At 46.9% G+C, this 19,375-nt stretch overlaps 1 protein-coding gene across 6 annotated transcripts in view; it reads right to left on the bottom strand.

Moving 5' to 3' along the window:
• Nucleotides 1–19,375, bottom strand: part of Mbnl2 (muscleblind like splicing regulator 2) — a 155,970-nt gene that overhangs the window by 58,661 nt on the left and 77,934 nt on the right. The gene's annotated exons all lie outside the window — the stretch shown is intronic.

The following is a 19,375-nucleotide window of genomic DNA, read 5'->3' as shown; positions in this document are numbered from 1 at the left end:
CACACGTGTGACGGAGATGAGAGTCAGGGTTTGGGGTGTGAGTTCCAGACTGGCCAAACACAGCAAGCAGTCTGCAGCTGTTGCTGGTGAGGCGATGGGGACAGAACTCCTGGAACTGCTTGCTGAAACCCACCCAGGTGCTAGCTCAGTGCGAGCTGGGACAAACACCTGTGGGCTGGATACATAAACAGAGCTGCTACCCTTTCCCCGCCCTTCCCCAGGAAAGGAGACTCCATTTAGTCCCGCAGCGTGACAGAATCAGGAGTCTTCATGACTGTGTTATCGTCGGAACATGGAAACCGGTAAGATGAGAGGAGAAAAAAAGCAAACAAACCAGCAGGTGACGGGTGTGTATACAATCAGACCTGAAAAGTAATTGCATGTGGGATTGCAAAGTTCCAAAGTTTGCAAAACTACCAGTCATAGGAGAATTACGTTGATGTGTGAATTATGCAATTTCCAGAGAAAGAGCAGCAAACTGTGTTAGTCAGTTGGAATATCACCATTCCCTAAAGAATTAGTCTATTTGCCAACCAGGCAAAAAAAGAGTATGGGTCTGTTTATCAGATAAAAAAGAAATTAAGGCAAGCCTGGTGGAGCTGGAGGAATGAGTTTGTTTACAACGACGCTGATGCAGAACATCTGGAGATCTGTGTTTCCCTAATTCCAGCTGCACTTCTGGCGTCCCTAGCTTCTCCTCTAGTGAGAATTTCCCCTAGAAGCAATGGCGACTGGCAGACCTGAGCTTCAGGCTCAGTCCTGGTGGTCTGTGCCATCGACCTGTGCCATTTGAAGCCATCTCTACTCAACGGTGTCAACAACTACCTCACCGTCTTGGGGATAAGCACGAAAACGATTGATATTTCACAAATCTTCAGAGTAAGCAACATCAGATCCTTAGCTTCAGGTTCTTGTTATGGATTTTCCTACTCTGATTCCTGCGTGCAAACAGACATCGTAAGGCCCAATTCACGGCAAGGGCACCAGGGAAGCTGGAGCAGGTCCTGGACTTGACTCTACCCTCCCCCTCCCTCTCTCTGATCTGCTGCACATCTTCTCCGGACAGCTTTTTGTTTCCATTTCTGAATTCTAGCTTTACTCAAGGCTCTGTGACTCCCGGGGCCCCTCCACTCCTAAGAGCTCACTTCAGGCATCTTCCACTTCCCAGCTCTCTCTTCTCTCTTGACGGTCCCGCCCCTAGCCTCCGGGAGAGCATTCCGACGGGGCCAGCTCCTTCATCTCAGCGAGCAGCCAGTTGGTGAGTCAGCTGCCTTGACGCCTGATGTCCAGGATGAATTCTGTCTGTGAAGGAAGGCGACTGAAACACACAGATGGGACCTGAAACAGCCACTTCTCCTCAGCCGGAGCGCAGGGGCATCCAACACAGGAAGGTTCCCATACAAAAGCTAAGAGCCCCAACTCTTCAGCCAGACACTCTGCACGTGGCACCAGACAACCAAGTGACTGCACACCTGAAGCAGTGTGGCTCTGTGTACACAGGTGTGTAGGTGTGGGGAACGCAGGGGCTCGAAAAGCAGGAATCTAAGTGTGTGTGTGGGGGGGAGGGGTGAAATCAGCAAAATGCCCACAATGCATCATGATGGTATAATGTTCAGAGATATAATTAACAATTTGATCACTATTCTAATCCATGCTTTGCTGCTATTGAAACTGACTTCAAATGGTTTTCTTGTTGACGTGGCTATTCCTTCCTACAACCAGAGCCCCTGAGAACTATATTAGCCATTTTTTTTTTCTGGTGATAGAACATGGTTTACACCATTAGATCCATCATGTATTGAAGGATTCCTCTTTTCATGAGGATTAATTCAGTTTCCCGCTGTCCTCACTGACACACTCTGAGTACAGAATGGTATTGATCACCACTGTGCCAGGCAGTTTATAGGTGGTTATCTCACCTCTCCTTACAGCAGCAGCGATGATTGCCTACTTCACCGAACGGTAACCAGGACCCAAAGAATGAGATAACTTCCAGTTCATCTGTTGGCTAGTAAGTGGGGCTGTATTGTGAATCCATGTCTTGCTCAACTCGATTCTATCACTTCACTGGGATATTTATTTGCAACAGTTAAAATGCAGAAGAGATAACAAATCTAGAACTCCTGCATCCTTCACAAAACAATAGGATGCAGAACAAAATTTAAATCTACTGACATGCGCATACGTGGGGATTTGGTCTGTGCACTGGAGGATGCTCAGGCACCATTAGACTCATGTTCTGGCCTCACAGCTCAGCTCTGCCCTTTCCTACCTGTATGTCTTGGGTTACTGTTTGATTACTTTCTTCATTTATACAATGACAATAATGACTACATCCTCCTGTAGAGACGTTATGCCGTCAAATAAATTAAGACACACAGTTCAGAGAGCTGTCTGCCACACAGGAAGTTCTGAGAATGTTAGCAGTATCGAAGGAAATACTTGCATTTTGTTCAGAGCAAGTGTGAGATCACAGATCTATGACTATTCTTACTAGTTTTTTATTTTTCCTATGGGATAAACTTTTGTGATAAAGGCTAATTGTGATCCTTCCAGTATCATATTTGAAGTTATTTTCAGTTCTATAATTTTTGCAACTGTTCCTATATAGACAAATATCCCTGAGCCTCTAGCTCAGTCTGGTATCCATACTTTAAGAAATGTTGGTTCCTGGATATCTGAGGCATACCAATTCAAGCACTGTGGGACTCCAGGAGACAGAACTTTAGTAAGAGACCCTACAGGATTCCAAAATCCTAAGGAAAAACTACTGTCCAAACATAATGAGCTATCGGACACAGTGAAGAATCTGTAGAGAAATTCCCGTGAAGGCACATGGTTTCTCAGGACACGCACACAACTTTGCACAAGGAAACTGCTGATTATCAAAGCAGGTTGTCACAAATGACAGAGGGGACAGTGGGAAGAAACGGGCGCATCTCCAGAGGCCATCATGAAACAAAATTGAGGTGTCAAAGATAGTGTCTCCTGGGGTTAGCCCAAGAAATGAAGACAAGGGTGCAGTGGAAACTCCCCTGCAGCGGCTACAATGCGTTTCCTGTTTTTCCTTGGTTTTGATGTTTCTTCTCTTTGGCTTCTTGGTAGAGACCTTTCTCAGGGAATGCGGGAGGCAACGTCCAACCCTGGGAAAGCCGGGCAGGCTGGAGTTGGGAGCACAGCACCACCAGAGGCGAGCTCACAAGAAGGACTGATCTGAGTCTGCAAAGCAAGGCTCACACAAGCTTGTTCACCTTTCACGAGGGAGGCCGCCAGGCGTAGGAGGGGTAGATGGCTGTAAGATTCCAGGCCAGGTCTTTCCACCAATTCACTTGACAGATATTCACGACTGAACACCACGCTTCGTGCTTATCAAGGAGGAGCATAAGACATACTGTCTTCCTTTATGAAGCCTGTGGGCTGGCGGTAACGATGATGTGAACCAAAATCGTAATTACAAATTACGAGGTGTGTTCTAGAGGGGAACGCTGGGATGAGAGGGTAGGAGAGGACCAGAAATGACAAGAGCTACCTAAACAGAGAACCAAAAGATACGCAGGAGCCCAACATGGGAATGGGTGGTTGCCAAAGCACGCGTGTGTGTGTCTGTGTATGCATGCACGTGTGTGTGTGTGCTTGTGTGTTGTACACATATGTTGAATGTATGCTGTGCATACTATGTGGTTATATGTGTTGTGTTTGGTATGTTCACGTGTACTGAGCATGTGTGTTGTATGTTGCTGTAAGTGTACATGCTTTGGGAAGGAATGTATCATCTAAGAACTTGCATGCGGTTTCCAGGGCTGGACCCTGGAGTGGGCGTGAGTAGGAGCCAGGGAGGTGAGAGATGAAGCAGGAAGAGGTGGGTAGAGTCCAGATCACAAAAAAGTGAGATCACAGCTGAAGGACGTAGTCTTCATTGCCTTTGAAAGCTTGGAAGCAGGAGATTAACACGTCGGATCTAATCTATATATTAATGTCCATTTAACTGCTGCCTTGATTATTCAGGGTTTACATGGCTAATTGTATTGTTGTCAGTATGACTTGCTTAAAAAATCCTAGTAGAATTCTGATTGATTTTGTTTGGCTGATTCTACCTCCTGAATCTCTATTCCAGGAAGATTTAGACTAGAGATGGTGGTTAAAATGAAGTTTGAATTTCAAGCAGAATTGAATCTATTAAAATAAGCAACCCTGGTAGATTTCAGTACAGAGAACCCATGCTGCTCCGCCATGGGACAAAGTGAGACACTGAATGAATGTAATACGTCTCTGGCAGAACAACATGCTTGAGCTACCAGCATTATGCAGTCATTAAAATATGTGGCATGGGATTGAAAAATTGCAGCTTTGGCACAGAAAAGATCTCAGAATCAGGTTGGAGTAAGAAAAAAAAGCGTAATAGAAAAATGATTTTTTAATTGCCTTTTTTAAAAAAAACAAGTAATTTTTAGATCTTTTCCTAGTATGCTAATTGAGAACATCAACTGGACTATGGAAGCAAGAAGGAAAATATAGTAACTAAGGAGTGAAGGATTGCCCCTGGACAAGAGCTTCTACAGGAGGTAACAGACACTCTATCCCACTGATTCCCCCGCGCTGGTGAACCTACAGTTGGAGCACAGGCCCCTAGCAGAAACAGTGAATTAATGAGGAATAATTTTAATTGTGTGTTCACCTCAGCTACATGATGGCTCATGGATTTGGATATGGTTCCTTTGGGGAGGATGGAAACCTGGTGAGGACTCTTCTGAGCTCTGTCCCTCCCAGCTCTGCTTGGCCACTGGACTTTCAACAGGCATGTGTCCCCTGGAACAGGCCACACTGGGGCGGGATCAGGGGGCAGGCCTTGCAGGATGTAACCATCAGGGCAGATGATATGTGGTCTCAAAGTGACACTCTTGCATCCTAGATCCCGCCACTAGCCATGGAAGGTGATTCCCGGGGACACTGAATGTCCTGGACCACTAACGTACACAGACAAAAACCACAGAAGGGCCTCTTAGATCCTGGCATTCCATAAGCTTCCTGAAACCCACAGTCAGGAAGTTTGCTCTTGGCCAGGGGTGACATTCCTGAGTTCCCGATGTGGCCTGGAGAAGTAGTTTAAACTAAGGATTAAGAAACAGACTGGGAACCAGGCTAAGAGGTCTTAAAGTCCAGCTCTGCTCTTATTGCTGCGGGAACTTGGAAAGTGTGACCTACGGCCCCCATCTGTTCCATCTGCAAACACAGATACTAACAGTTCTCTAAACGTCATAGCTACTCAACCAAGACTCAGAGTTGATTGGCATGGAATGTTTAAAAGTGTCTGGCAAGCAGTATGCTCTATGTGAGCTTAACTGTCATAATTATCATCATCGTCATCACCATTAACCCCTTCTTTACTCAATGAGTGAAGCCACTTTACAGCATGCGTAGTTTCTCCGCAGCTGTGGCTCTGTCTGGCCTGGGCACCAAGCTCTTTAACCCTTCGCTACTCCCGTTCTCAGACCCGGTGCCAACTCTGGGTAGTTATCGTTTCAAAGCGCCTTAGATCTCTCTCTCTCTTTAATATCTGTCTCCTCTGCTGAGACTTGCCAGGGCTGGTCCACAAAGCATGATTCACCCAGATCTTAAAGCAGTTGAGCATTACAGACGGAACAGCCCTGAGTGTGGCTTTTTCTCCAGATGGCCATGGGAACTTTACTCGCACCTTACAGAAGCCTACGTCTTGGTTTTCTCATCTGCAAGATGAGAGCAATTTGATTCCCCAACATCAATGCTTTCTAACAGTTGTTAGAGCCTGGGGGAGAGCAGAAGTTGCTCCAAAAATATACAGAAAAGGTTGAGTATGGTTTTTTAACATCCCTGTTCTTGAATCCTCCCAACCTGCTAAAAACAACAACAACAAAAAAAATCCACAAAGCCAACAGTTACAGTAAAAGGCAGCACTGGGGACCTCTGCTGGCCACGTTCTCAGAATGATGAGAAGCCAGCGTAGCCCGGTGTGAGGACATCGGCAGCCAAGGGTTGAGTCCAGATAAATTAGGGCTAGGAGGGTTTATTAAGCGCCAACAGTATACACACCTCAGATGTGAAAACCCAAACCTGACAGACCTCCATCTGATCCTTGTGCTAAAGACAGAGTTCAGCTGGTATTTCCAAAGAGAGTCAACCTCTGGTGGGCCAGGTGTTCACAGACTCAGTTTCCCTGTAGTCAAAATCTGTCAAGTTTTGTGAAGGGGGGGTGGGGTGGGGTGGGCTGCGGTTTGATAGGGATTTTCACAGGTTCACTATTCTTAGGTGCCAGAGACAGGAAACCCAGATGGAATTTAACGTCTGACTGGAACTTCTGGTCCTTCTGCCAGCAAAGGTCCAGGGAACGGAACGGTTATTTACATCAGAACTCAATCCATAACATTACCTATGGGCCCAGAACAGCTCTGCTCAAAGCAAGGGACAGATTAGGCTTTTTAGCCTTCTTTTGAATTTAAATAAATGAATTGAGCCACAGAAGTCCCTTGTATTATTAGCTCCAATCACACAATACAGCAGATAAAATACACGCACACAAGGGTGTTGAGATTAGGAAGGAAACTATAGGCTTGGAAGAAAATGATAACCAGAACGTCCATCAAAAGGAACAACTTATGTCGTTGGCATTACGCATGGATCAAAAGCAGGTCTTTTCTGCCTATTACTTGGTTCAGTTTATAATGCATTCGTCTTTTATGGACTTTCTATGTAATGATTTCCTGGTAAATAGCAAAACTGTTAGACTTATTAAAGATCTTGGGGTGGGATATTTGCCATTGCCTCCCTTCCGGAACGCGCTCCTTCTCCTGTCCCTTCCTGGTGTGTGTGTGTGTCGGGGGGGGGGGGGGCACACAAGAAGCTCGGAGGAAGATTCACAATGGGGGAGAAGCCATACACACCAGGAGGTGGTCGTGAGCAACTCCGGCTGTGCCACACCAGGGACAGCACTGCTGCAGTTGAGGGAGCAGGAGAAAGAGTGGGACTCAGGACACATAGCTGTGTGCGCTGTCACCTTCTCTTCCAAAAGAGCCATCCGGGTGTCACTCTTCCGTCTACACGGGCCGTGGCCTGAGGCCAGGGTGCTGCACAGGGCTGGCCACTAACCATGGAAGGGTTTGAATGCCCTTGCTGCTTCTCTCTACGTCTGCATTTAAGGCAGATGTCCTCACTAGAGGGCTGGGGGAAGGGATGCTGTCTGTCCCAGGTGCACTCTGCAGGCAGGCTCAGGCTGACTCAGTCAACACCAGGGAACTGACCGCTCCTTTGGGAATTAGTGGGGTTGGCGCATGCCCTTATTTCCATGACAATTTAAAATAGGTAAAACAAGAAATGGAGAAGAAAGGTAAAGGGGTCAAGCTGCTTGCATTTGGCATCTCAAAGCCAATGTAAGCGTAGGTTTTTAAAAATGGATTCTGATTGCCTGGCAGTCTTGTTCACTGTTGTCCTGACGATTGAGTTTGCTCCTCCTCCTCATTTTCTATGTTAGAGCTAGAAACCTGCCTATAAGGAGGAATCGGTGAAACCAAAAACAACCCTTCCGTCTCTAGAGATTTAGGGAAACAAATTTCTGGGCACCAAACGCCTCGTTTGAAAACTTCCGCACTTCCATTTTTCTTTTCCACTAAAATGTAAGTGTCTTCTGAGCGGAGATTGGTCGGTGTAGACCTCGATATGCTTGTCAGCCTAGCAAGGAGCCTGTCTAGTGCTGACTTGTGGGTTCTTCTGACATACTGTCCATACACGTGTACCGTGCCGGGGTGAAGCAGGAGCCCATGAAATATTCAGTGTGGCTCTAGGGCTCTTCCTGCATGGGAGGGCTGGCCTCGTTGGCTGCGTCATTTGCAGAGACCACAGCACCAAGCTCTTACACAGGGTCATGCAGGTGATGTCACCAATGGCTTTCCTTCTGCTCCATAGGCAGGTGCCAACCCTATCACGGTCCACACTCTCTGACATGGAATGGTAACAAGGTTCAGAGTGGAGAACAGCAGGGCACAGTGGCACAGGCTTGTAACCCCAGTGCTGAGGACATGGAGACGGGCCGGTAGATCCTTCGGGCCCCACGGCTAGCTGGCCTAGACCACTTCGAGTGTTCTGACCAATAAGAGATGTTATCTCGAAGGACAAGGTAGGCAGGTGACAGCTGATGCTGCCCTCTGGACTCTCCATGTACATGCACACCAACATTCCTGCACACATGAGCACACATGCACACGGGTAGACAGAGAAGGTTCAGAGTGGTGAAGGTCATGGTGGGTTAAATACCGGGTGCCATGTGAACACACTGCCAAGAGCCTGGCCCTCCAGCCAGCTGGACACCGACATTACAAACTTAAGTCAGATTATCTAGTTGAGAGCACAGGGTCCTGTTAGGGGGTAAGAAGTGGCTACTAAGCTAGGCAGTGGTGGCGCACGCCTTTAATCCCAGCACTTGGGAGGCAGAGGCAGGTGGATCTCTGTGAGTTCGAGACCAGCCTGGTCTACAAGAGCTAGTTCCAGGACAGGCTACTCAGATGATTTAGCTGGCTGCCACCCTTGTCACCGGTCTTTACCAACTCCAGAGGCTGGTGGGTCTCCAAGGGGGCACTGTCTGCACAGAGGCACCAGCCTGACCCCCGAGGGAGGTCCTGGAACTCAGACACAGACAGACAGACAGCCTTAAAGGCTGACATTCCCCAAGTATGCACCGGTGTGTCTGTGTCATTTATTAAAACACAGGAATTCCTGTTCTAGACAGAAGCAGCCACTTCCCCAAGCCCATTGTCAAGGATCTTTGCACTTGTCTGTCTACTCCTCTTTGTCTACTCCTGAGCCACCTCCAATCTACTGACCAGCGCAGGACCTCAGCTGTCAAACAGTTAAACTCAAGCCAGCAGGGGACCTTCCATATAGAGCTTCCTTGCATTCTGATTGGTTGTTGCCCAGTAGGTTTGTACTTAAGGTAAACTGAGATCAGCATGTCTGTGACAAAGCCACAGGGCACAGTTCCTTGTATTAGAAGTGCAACATTTTCAGAAGAGGAGGGAGAGGGTTGGATGTCATAGGGAGAGCACTAAGGGAAAGGGGTGCTAAAGGGGAGGAGTGTGAAGATGTGGGGGGAAGAAGGGCATTCATGCTGAGTCACAGGAGGAACAGACATTCTTTCCAGGTCGCTGTGGATGATTTGGTGGCTTGGGCAATGACACTTTGTTCAGAAAAGTCAGGCTGAGTAGGTGCAGGGCAGGGCTTGTACCACAGCACAGGGCTGGAGTACTGGCTGGAGAAGAAGCCTAGCAGTTACAGGGAAGATGAGCACGGGGGCTTAACGGTGTCTCCATCCCTTTATCCGTCCTACAGACGGCTCTGGAGCATCTGCTTTATACCAGAAGCTGGAATGGAATTGCACACGGGACACGGTGCTGTGGCCTTGCCCTTGACAAAAATAGCAAAGAGTTACGTAATACGGCGCCGCCGATCGTGTAGCAGGCAGTTTTCAAGCAACTTCTGGAAGATCACTCCGATTTAATCTTCACTACAAGCTCTTAAAAGAGGTGCTGCTAACAGCCCTGTTTTATGGGATGGCACAGAGGCACGGGGAGGTGGACGTGACAGCGTACCAAGGCCACGCAGCTCATGGGGAGCAGACCTGGGCTTCCATCCAGGCAGACTGGCCTCAGCTCTGTGTTGCCGCCCTCTGCAGAGCCATGTTTAAGAGACTCACGGCGGGACGCTCACATCACACCTGACAAAGCCGTCGTCACACACAGTATCTGATGACAGCGCCATAGCACCCCTGTAATCTGTTACCCCGATTTAAGGGTAAAGAAAGGTGAGTTTCAGAAAGAGACTCACAAGAGTCACTTTCCAAGGTCATATGAAAGTCAAACAAAGATGCCTTTCGGTCCAGTCCTTATGAGAAAACGTGTGTCTTCTCCACTGCCTCCTGGGGACAATGGAAGAAACTCCCTCCCGAGGAACAGATTTTTGGCTCAGCCTATGAAAGATTAGTTTAAAAAGCAGAGATGATCTGGTTATGAGCTGATTATGAACTTTTGGGTGGTCAGAATATCGGGTGTTCTGTGTTGAATTGTAATTTCCATTAAAAAGCCCTACTGAAGTCCTAGCACTCGTGACCCGTGGAAGTGAAGGGGACTTTATCTGGGGACAGGGTCTGCTCAGATGTGACTGGATGAGCATGAGGTCGCGTGGGACTGGGCTTTAGCTTTGTCTTTTCCATTCTTAAATTGCCTTTTTTTCTTTTTGCAGTAGTACGGATCATGCTTGCATACGCTAGGCTAGTCCAGTGCTCCACCCTCTCCCAGCCCTTATTTGACTTTTTTTTAAAAAAAAAAAAAAAAAAAAAGAAAGAAAGAGACAAGATCTCACCACGTTGCCTGTCTGACTTGGCAGGTACTGAATCTGTGATCCTCCTGCCTCAGTTTCCAGAGCACCTGGGAGGAGGCCTGTGCCAACAAGCCTTCAGGTCCAGCTACTTGTCAAATGGGCAATTTGTACAGAAAGAACGTGGTGAGAAGGAGATGGCTGCTCTATGCCAATGAACAGTGAGGTCACCAGGTTAAGTGAGAGAAGCAGGAAAGCCATCCTTCCTGGAGGATCTGGAGGGAGTATGGCTTTGCTGACCCTTGACTGTGGGCTTCTAGAGTGGCGTCAGCATGGATTCCCATTGCTCTAAGCCCTCCCGTGTTCCAGCAGCCCTGAGGATCTAACAACCTCCAAGAAAGGTACATTTTTTCCTCCTGGGAAATGAAGGTCACGGCATCACACTGCAGTGTCTGACTCAGTAGACGGACTGATTTCCTCAACCTGGGTAGCCAGATTACCTGGCTTGTTTAGAAATAAATGACCATGACCACTGTTGGCAGAGTTTTGGCAATTACATGATTTCCTACCGATGTAACCAGTCAGCCTAAATGCTGCTCAATTTTTATGTGGAAAATCTAATCGGAGAGATTTATTTTAGTAACAGCTGAAGACATTTCACCGAGGATCTCATCAGTAATTCAGGACGGCCTACTGGGCCTCTCAAGATCTGTTTTGCAAGAAAAATGTTGGGATAGTGTTTACATTCTGATTACTGAAAGTGGCTTGATAAAAAATGATCTTTGATATTAAAATTGCATGTGGGGGCAAGAGCATTCCCATGCGAAGGAAGGGGAGGGGACTAGATACACTCGGACAACATTCTGCAATTGCTTTACACACGTAGCCAGGCATCGTGGGGTCCCTCCCATGAAATGAGACGGCCTTCCAGGGCAGCGTGAGAGTGGCGCCGGTAGGGAAAGAGAGAAGCGAAGACCATGCTGTCTAATGCGGTGCCTCATGGTGCAGCCACCTAACTCATTAACTTCTCCTTATCCCTACCTCAGATAGGTCCAAGTTCCCGGGACAGCATGATCCAGAAAGGACCCTGAATCTGTCCTTGCTGATGCTGCCTTGGTTCTCCAGTTTTGAAACCCACAGGGCTACTTTCTTCTCAATCTCACATCTTGCCTCATGTCTGCAAGGCTGACGTACTGGATATCAGAGATCTCAGGTCTCAGGATTCCACAGGGCCTCTTTTGGTTTTCCTATCAGGTGTGGTAAACTTGTCTATCACAAAAGTCCCGATCACACTCTGTGTTTTCTTCCCCAAGCCCATCTAGACTATTCTTCCTTGGCTCATCCTCTGCAGGCACCTGGGATAGTTTCTTAGACTCCTTGCTTCTGAGTATTTCTCTGACAGGGACCTGGGCAGTTGTGTTCAGCACCAGCATCTGAACCAGCATCTTTAGTCCAGGTCAGGACTAACTCCCGATGGAATATGAACAAAGGCTGAGCAACACACCACTTCCTTTCCCTCTTTGGAGGTCTGGAAATTGCCTGTCAAACTGATTTATTTGTAAACTTAACTAATCCATTTTTAAGGAGTATAATATTTTTGAAAAAGAGGATTATATGTACATACATACCCATATATAAGTATAGGATAGTAATACTTGGTAGCTAACTGAATATACACCAGTTTTAATATTGATTATTAAATGATCCTCTTCAGTTGCATGCTAGGTATTATACAAAATGTTCACTTAGTAGTACGAGATGGAGACACCTCCATCTGACAGCTGGCAGGACACAGGTCCTGCACAAACAATCATAACGTCCTCACGAGTATATGTAGCAAGAGACAGAGCCAAGACGTGACCACAGCACAGTGACCCCAGAGACCCTGCTCTTGGTTACCATTTTTTCACATGGTCATTTAATTATTAAAAATTACAATGAATGAAATCTGGCAATGCACCAAGCTCAGTGTTAGCATTGTGCAGAAATGATCTTATTAAGGTTGGCGATTAGCCTGTGTGCTGGGGCTTATTTTCATTTTCAGTTACAAGTATGGGAGCCAAGATACGTGGACGCTAACTTGCCCAAGGTCACACACTGTAAGGCGACGGTCCCACATCTGGTCCCATTCAGCCTCCAGCCCCAGCCCCTGCTCTGAATACATATTACTGGCTCTTGCCACATGTCTGGAACCCATGCTAGGCCCAACGGCAGACAAGGGTGACAAGGGAGATGCTCCCATCCACGAGAGGAACTCTAGATACACAGACCTGTATAGACATGGGGACAGAAAAGAAAGACACCGCGGTGATTAGTATATGTGAGTCTAATATTAGCCAGAAGGGCCCACGCAATGCTTCATAAATCAGACATCTTTACAAATTCAATTAAAGTGATGGAGTACATTTTATAAATCTTGTTAGATTTTAATACATCAAACCTTAGTCATCAGAGACCCTGACAGGCTGCTCTGGTTTCTTTTATTTATACTGGAGCTGAAGATACCCTATTAGGGCAAAACTGAGGCCCTGGATTTCAGGGATGTAAATGGAGTTGTCACCTAAGAACTGCAGGCAGGCACACTCTTGCGCTGTGCCCTTTAGATATCAGCCAGCGGTCTGTTTCCAAATGCCTGAAACCTAGGAGGAGGGTGTCTCTACGAACGTGGGGCAGCAGCCTCCTCTCCTTTCCTCCGTCCTGAACTGTCTGCTGAAGTCTAGCTCGGCTCATCTTCCTCCAGTTGACTGCCCCCCCCCCCCCCCCCCCCGCCACTGCTCAGGGTTCCTGAGAAAACAAGTTGTCCCTCTGTGGAGAATTTGCATGTCTGGATGGCCCCTGACCCCTGATGTCCGCTGCTGCTGAGGTTACCATCTGTATCAATGCCTGATTCTATCTGAGATATGGTCTCTATGCTCCTCCCAATCGGAAGCTCACTCAAGCCTCCCTGAATAGCCAACAGCACGGAGCATGAGGCCCTAGGGAGAGCAAGTCCTAGTCAGTGTTTGCTAGACAGAGGAGTTTTCGGAAGGCAGATTTCCCAAGGTAAGAGCCCTGCAAACCTGGGAGACGGAACCTATGGGTGAACAGACAGAGCCTGCGCAGATGGGAACTGTTTCAGAGCCGTTTCTTCGCACTTGGCAATCCTTATATTGTGTGTGTAGCAGGATCTGTCCTCCTTCAAACCAAAGACACTACTGCCAGCCCTTCTTTCTTAAAACAGATTCAATGTATTCCTTAAAGTAAAACGAACAGCAAGGACAGAGACTCCCAGTTCATCAAGGAAGTCACCTTCTACTCATCAACACAGAAGGCTTTTAAATAGGAACACAGGTTTTGGTTTAAAAAAAGCCTTCCTATGTTTTACACACATGATTCTGTTTCTTATAACAACAACCTTGGGGTCCTGTCTGCTCTTCTCTGTTCTGCATCTTGTCAGTGGTCCCAGAGCCATGAGTGATTGTAAAGATTCTAATTTAGGTCCCTACAAAGCCATGGCTTCCTCAGGCCCTGCTTCCACTCTCCTCTCTCCTGTCCGCAAGTCCCCAGATACCAGGGTTCTAACTTTGGTGTTCATATTGCTGACTCTTTCAGTGACGTGACTTGTGACTGTAAGATGATTCCCACTGTAGTGTCCTTGCAGCGAATCTGCTGCCCAGTCCATCCATCCATCCATCCATTCACTCACTCACCCGCTGCATATTTGATTGTGGTCTATGGCTGGCACTGCTCTTGGTATCAGAGAGAAAGCAATAATGAAACAATGTAAGTCTTGTCTTCATGAAACTTACATTTTAAAACAGGAAGACAGACTTTGTAACTTGAGGTTTCTCTCCCGCCCACCAGTTCCCCGAATAACCACTCTGAGGCTAATGCTAATTACAAACTGTTTGTCCTATTAGTTCAGGCTTATTATTAACTAGCTCTTACAACTTAAATTAACCTATTTCTATTATTTTATATTTTACCACGAGGTTTGTGGCTTATTACCTCACATCTTGCTCCCTGGTGGCTGCTGGTGTCTCCTTGACTCTGCCTTCTTTCTCCCTCTATCTCTGCTTAGATTTCCCACCTGGCTCTATTCTGCCTGGCTGTTGGCCAAATCACCTTCCTTATTAACCAATGGTAATAAAAACATATTGACAGCATACAGCGAGACATCCCACATCAGACATTAACAGGATCAATTAATAAAATAAACAGTGATGGGTCATGGAGATGTCTCTGTCAGTAAAATTCCTGTTGCATCAGCTTGAGGGACTGCACTCGGATCCTAGCATCCACATCCCAAGTGAGGTGTCGGTGGTGCATGCCTGCAAGCCCGTTGTTGGGCAGTGGAGACAGGAGGACCCAGGCTTGCAGGCTAGTCAGTCTGGCTGAACTGGTAACCTCCAGGCTCAGAGAGAGGTGGAGAATGATGGAGGGGAGCATCTGATGCTCTCCTCCGGTCTCTGCGAGTGCACACAAAGGAATGTTTACCTGAACACACATGCATGTGCACGCACAATTACAGCAAGTATGATGATGGTAAGTCCTAGGGAGAAAAGACGGGTGAGTGTAGAATGTCTCAACTTCTGCAGTGACCAAGGTGCGCACAGTCCCTGTGAGAGGTGCAGGAGGCAGGGCCCTGGCGTTTTCGGAATGGCCACCAGGGTGCATCACTGGGCCGCTCGATGTGGTAAGAGCAATACTTATATCTGTGCAGTGAGAAGAATAAGGTGCCCAGAGGGTGGGGCTCACCCGTCATCAGCAGGGTTTGGCTTTCGCTCTTGTGAGATGCAAACAAAAAGAAAAAAAAAAATCAATGGAGGGTTAATGCACTGCCCTGAATTACCGCGAGGCTTCCACGCCCTTCACATATTTTTTTAAAATGTATTAGCAACTTTAATAAATTATGAGGAAGTGCATTATGTCAAACTTGCAATCGCTAAATACTGCTGATCTCATACAGAACTCCATTTAGCACTGCCTTGTGATGGGGGTGGGGCGGGTCAGAACTGGGAGAGTCTGGGGGACTTAAATACAAGACGCCCAGAGGCGGTAGGCTTCCTAGTTCCAGCGTGCCATCCTTCAGGTCCCTCTGGGTCCCTCCTTGGAGGAGCAGGCTTCCCAGCAATCTTGTTTCAGCCTTAAGATACAAGTATCTGGGAAAGGACAAAGTCATTGCTGCAGGCACCACTGGGAGCTGCATGGTGGGGATAAAGCCATCTATCCATGGTGGCAACTTCGGCTTCTCTATGACAGAGCAGAGAAAAGCCCTGGGCACACCACCACCTCACAAGACAGTAGCCCTCCAGTGCCCACCGCTCAGTTCCCATCCTTCTGCTTTTCTTTCACTCTGGCTTCACACCTGGAACTCCCTTGCAGCTGAGGATGACCTCTGGCTTCTGATCCTCCTGCCTCTACCTCCTGCATGCTACTGTTACGAATGTGTGCAACCGCACTCGGCTTTTATGTGGCACTGGGGATGGAATGAAGGGCTTTGTGTGTGCAAAGCGAACACCCCACCAACTGAGCGACACCCCCAGCTCTCCTGACGTTCTTTGGTCTTTTCGGTTTGCGGCAAGGTTCCATCATCTGGTTGTCATTTCGGTTTTTCCTGCTCTGTCTTCTGGGCAGAGGCAAGGGGAATGAGCGCCGGGGAACAAAAATGTGCAGACAAGCAAAGCAAGAGCCACTGAACGCTCCCTCAGAGCGATCATGGACAGTTCAGCTTCTGTTTTTTCATTTAAGCTAATGCACGGGATGAACCATTAGCCTGGCAAACACAGGCTACGAGAGCCACTGGACTTGAAGAATCTGGGGGCAGGGGTGGACTAGGAGTGTCTGCTCGTTAGACCAACGCCCTGAGGCTCTGGGCATTTATTTCTTTTTGCCATGTACACCTGTGATTTCTCCAAAGAAATTTCTAGAATTTATTCCTGTCTGGGCTTTTGGTGGTTTCCTTCACTGAGCATGGCTGCTCCATTGGGTAGTGGTGGTTCTCCACCGGGCAATATGGCCACACATGCCAACAAAAGCCACCAGTAGAGAAAGCTTTGTGCAAAGACTCATATGACATTTCCAACGTTATAAATTCTACCGCAACGGACAAAAGACAGGTTCAAATGTAATCATTAATTGCATGCGTAGAGACTTCTAGAATGTTTTTTTTTTCTTAAATCAGAGATAGTGAAAACAGCACACAGGAACTCAGAGGGAAAAAAACTTCAACACTTACAGAGAAATTTAAAATTTTTAAAAACCCACAAGTGAAACTTAATATCAAAACTGGAATGTTAGCATGAGCTCTACACTGATATTTGACTTCTAAACTAACTGGCCGTGGTCAGAGCACGGCCAATCATTGACAGCCATGTGAAGAGGTGCAAGTCTGCCATTGCCCATGCATTTCTTGGAGGTGTTTCCTGTCTGCTCTGGACCATGATTTGTGGCCATGAAAACAATCCAGAAACCATCAAAAACACAGTGCAAACAAATGCTAATCATTTGCCTCCAGTCAAAGATGGTAGAGTAGAAAGAAACGGCAGAACTCGTGACCCCAAAACCCATGAAATTAGTCAAAGAACTAAAGGCAGATTTTAAGGGTTTATTGGATTTTATTTGTGTCTCTCTATTCAACAGCTGAAGTGACCCTCCCTCCCTCATTCTATTATGGTATATGACATTAACCTGTTTTCCCAGGCTTAGAAGGACTCTGACCCAGGCATACACACCAAAACTTTTCTTCTATGTGCCATTTCTTTTCAAGCTATGGCCTAGGAGTCTTTTCTAGAATGTTCTTACAGGAGGAGTCTTTTCTAGAATGTTCTTACATGCCAATGAGATTCAAAAATGTTAAAAGTTACACTGCTTCAGCCCGACTCTCAGAGTGGATTCTTGGCCGTAACTGTAATCAAATGGACAGAAGGAATGAGACGACCTTTCCTCTTCTTCAGAGGAGTTTGAAGGAGAGTAGCTCAGAAAGAGGAAGAAGGGGCGGGTGAGCCAAGAGGAAAACCATTGGCACCTGGGAGCTCCCTAAAAGAGACAGATCACAAATGTGGTGGCCCAGGAGCATGCTGAGGACAGGGGATCACTGGCTCCTCCTCATCTCTGGCCCCGTCATGGCATCTCAGCACATGCTTGCTTCAACAGCTTTAGTGACCTCAAAACGAACACCAGGTCTCCAGTGTGACCACCGCTCATCCACATGACTGTGTCTGTAGAAAGACATTTCTAAACACCCAGATCCAAGTGTGACCACCGCTCATCCACATGACTGTGTCTGTAGAAAGACATTTCTAAACACCCAGATCCCAGTGTGACCACCACTCATGCACATGACTGTGTCTTTGTAGACATTTCTAAACACCCAGATCCCAGTGTGACCACCACTCATCCACATGACTGTGTCTGTAGAAAGACATTTCTACACCTCCAGATCTCAGTGTGACTACTGCTCATCAACATGAATGTGTCTGTAGAAAGACATTTCTAAACACCCAGATCCCAGTGTGACCACCACTCATGCACATGACTGTGTCTTTGTAGACATTTCTAAACACCCAAAACTATTTCAAGAAACTCATTAACAGCACTTTCCAGATACTACATTTCCAGTTTGCTACTTTGAAATGTTTCTCTTCGTTTTTAATTAAAAACATAATTCCATAAAGCACACCTCAAATGTAGGGTGCACATGAGCTGGTTCAGCTTCATAATTTCACTATAAACATCACAAAAATGGGGAAATATGGGATGTGGAGGAATGTGACCTTTAAAGGCAGAGCCCTATCACAGTTACTAGCATGACTGAGGACTCTCCCTTGATATGTCATACTTTCATAGAGATAATCTTGGTAAACACACTATCCTACCTCCTGACTGGTGTGTGTGTGTGTGTGTGTGTGTGTGTGTGTGTGTGTGCGCGTGCGTGCGCAGCTGGAAGTGCAGAGGCCAGAGGCTGATGCCAGGCACCTTCCTCTACTGCTCTCCACCATGTCTTTCGAGACAGATGCTTTTGGAACCCAGAACTCACCAACTGGGCAAGACCAGCTGGCTGGTAGGCTAAAAACCCAAGGACCCTGTCTAGGCCTCCCCAGAATTTGGATTATAGTCCATGACATCATGCGCAACTTCTTGCGTGTGGCTGGGAATCTGAAGTTGGGCTGCTGCAGTTGGCACTTTACTGGGCAAGCCATCTTGACCCAAATCCCTCTTCTAACTACTCTTAATAAGTCTCCATAAACCTTGCTTCTCTCTTGGGGAACAGCCTTGTCTACAGTGCCCACTACATGTGCTTGACCAGATGCTCAGCAACTGAGTGACTCTGTCCCCTATTCTGGTTCTTTCTAGTTCGGCACGCTCACAGATGATTCCAAGACAAGCATTGCCACACACACGGTCCTCCCTCTCGGCCCCCTCTCCTTCTAAAACTCCCCAGTAGAAGCAGAATTACTGGATTAAAGGGTATGGATTTCTGCATGGCTCTTAATGCATTCTGAGCTGGTATGTTCTTAACCGTAACCCCATCTGAGCCCTCAGCCCATCTATGTGCTTCCCTCAAGAGCTAATCACATTACACTGATTTTTACCAGACAATAAGCACATGTTTTTCTTTTTGTCTTAACTGCCAGGAAGCTCTGTGCTAAAGTTCAAATTCAAAGAATGAGTTCATCTCAGGTGACCTGTACTCTGCTTCTTTCTCCTTTGGGTCAGTTTTCTACTCACTTGTTCCTTTAAAAATAAAAGATGCTGAATTTTAAAAGTTCCTTTAATTCCCTTTTAAGAAGAGGTAGGCTGTGACTCTTGTTCAAATGCAGAGGCTCATATGGGCGCGTATTGATTCTAAAGCAGGGCTGACTGCAGCTAACACTGTGTGTTCTTGGATATGCGGCCGAAGATGGTCCAAGGCTCTCTCTATATGTGTGTGTTTATATATATACATATAAACACACATATATGCACATACACATATGCATACACATATACATACACATATGGACACAGATATGCATCTATGCACACCTATACATGCACGTATTATGCATATATGTGTATA

This window comes from Microtus oregoni, unplaced genomic scaffold (genome assembly GCF_018167655.1).
Source record: "Microtus oregoni isolate MIOR12 unplaced genomic scaffold, Mior012 000001F_ref0000356, whole genome shotgun sequence".
Taxonomy (NCBI): Eukaryota; Metazoa; Chordata; class Mammalia; order Rodentia; family Cricetidae; genus Microtus; species Microtus oregoni.
This window is presented reverse-complemented; position numbering and strand designations above follow the sequence as displayed.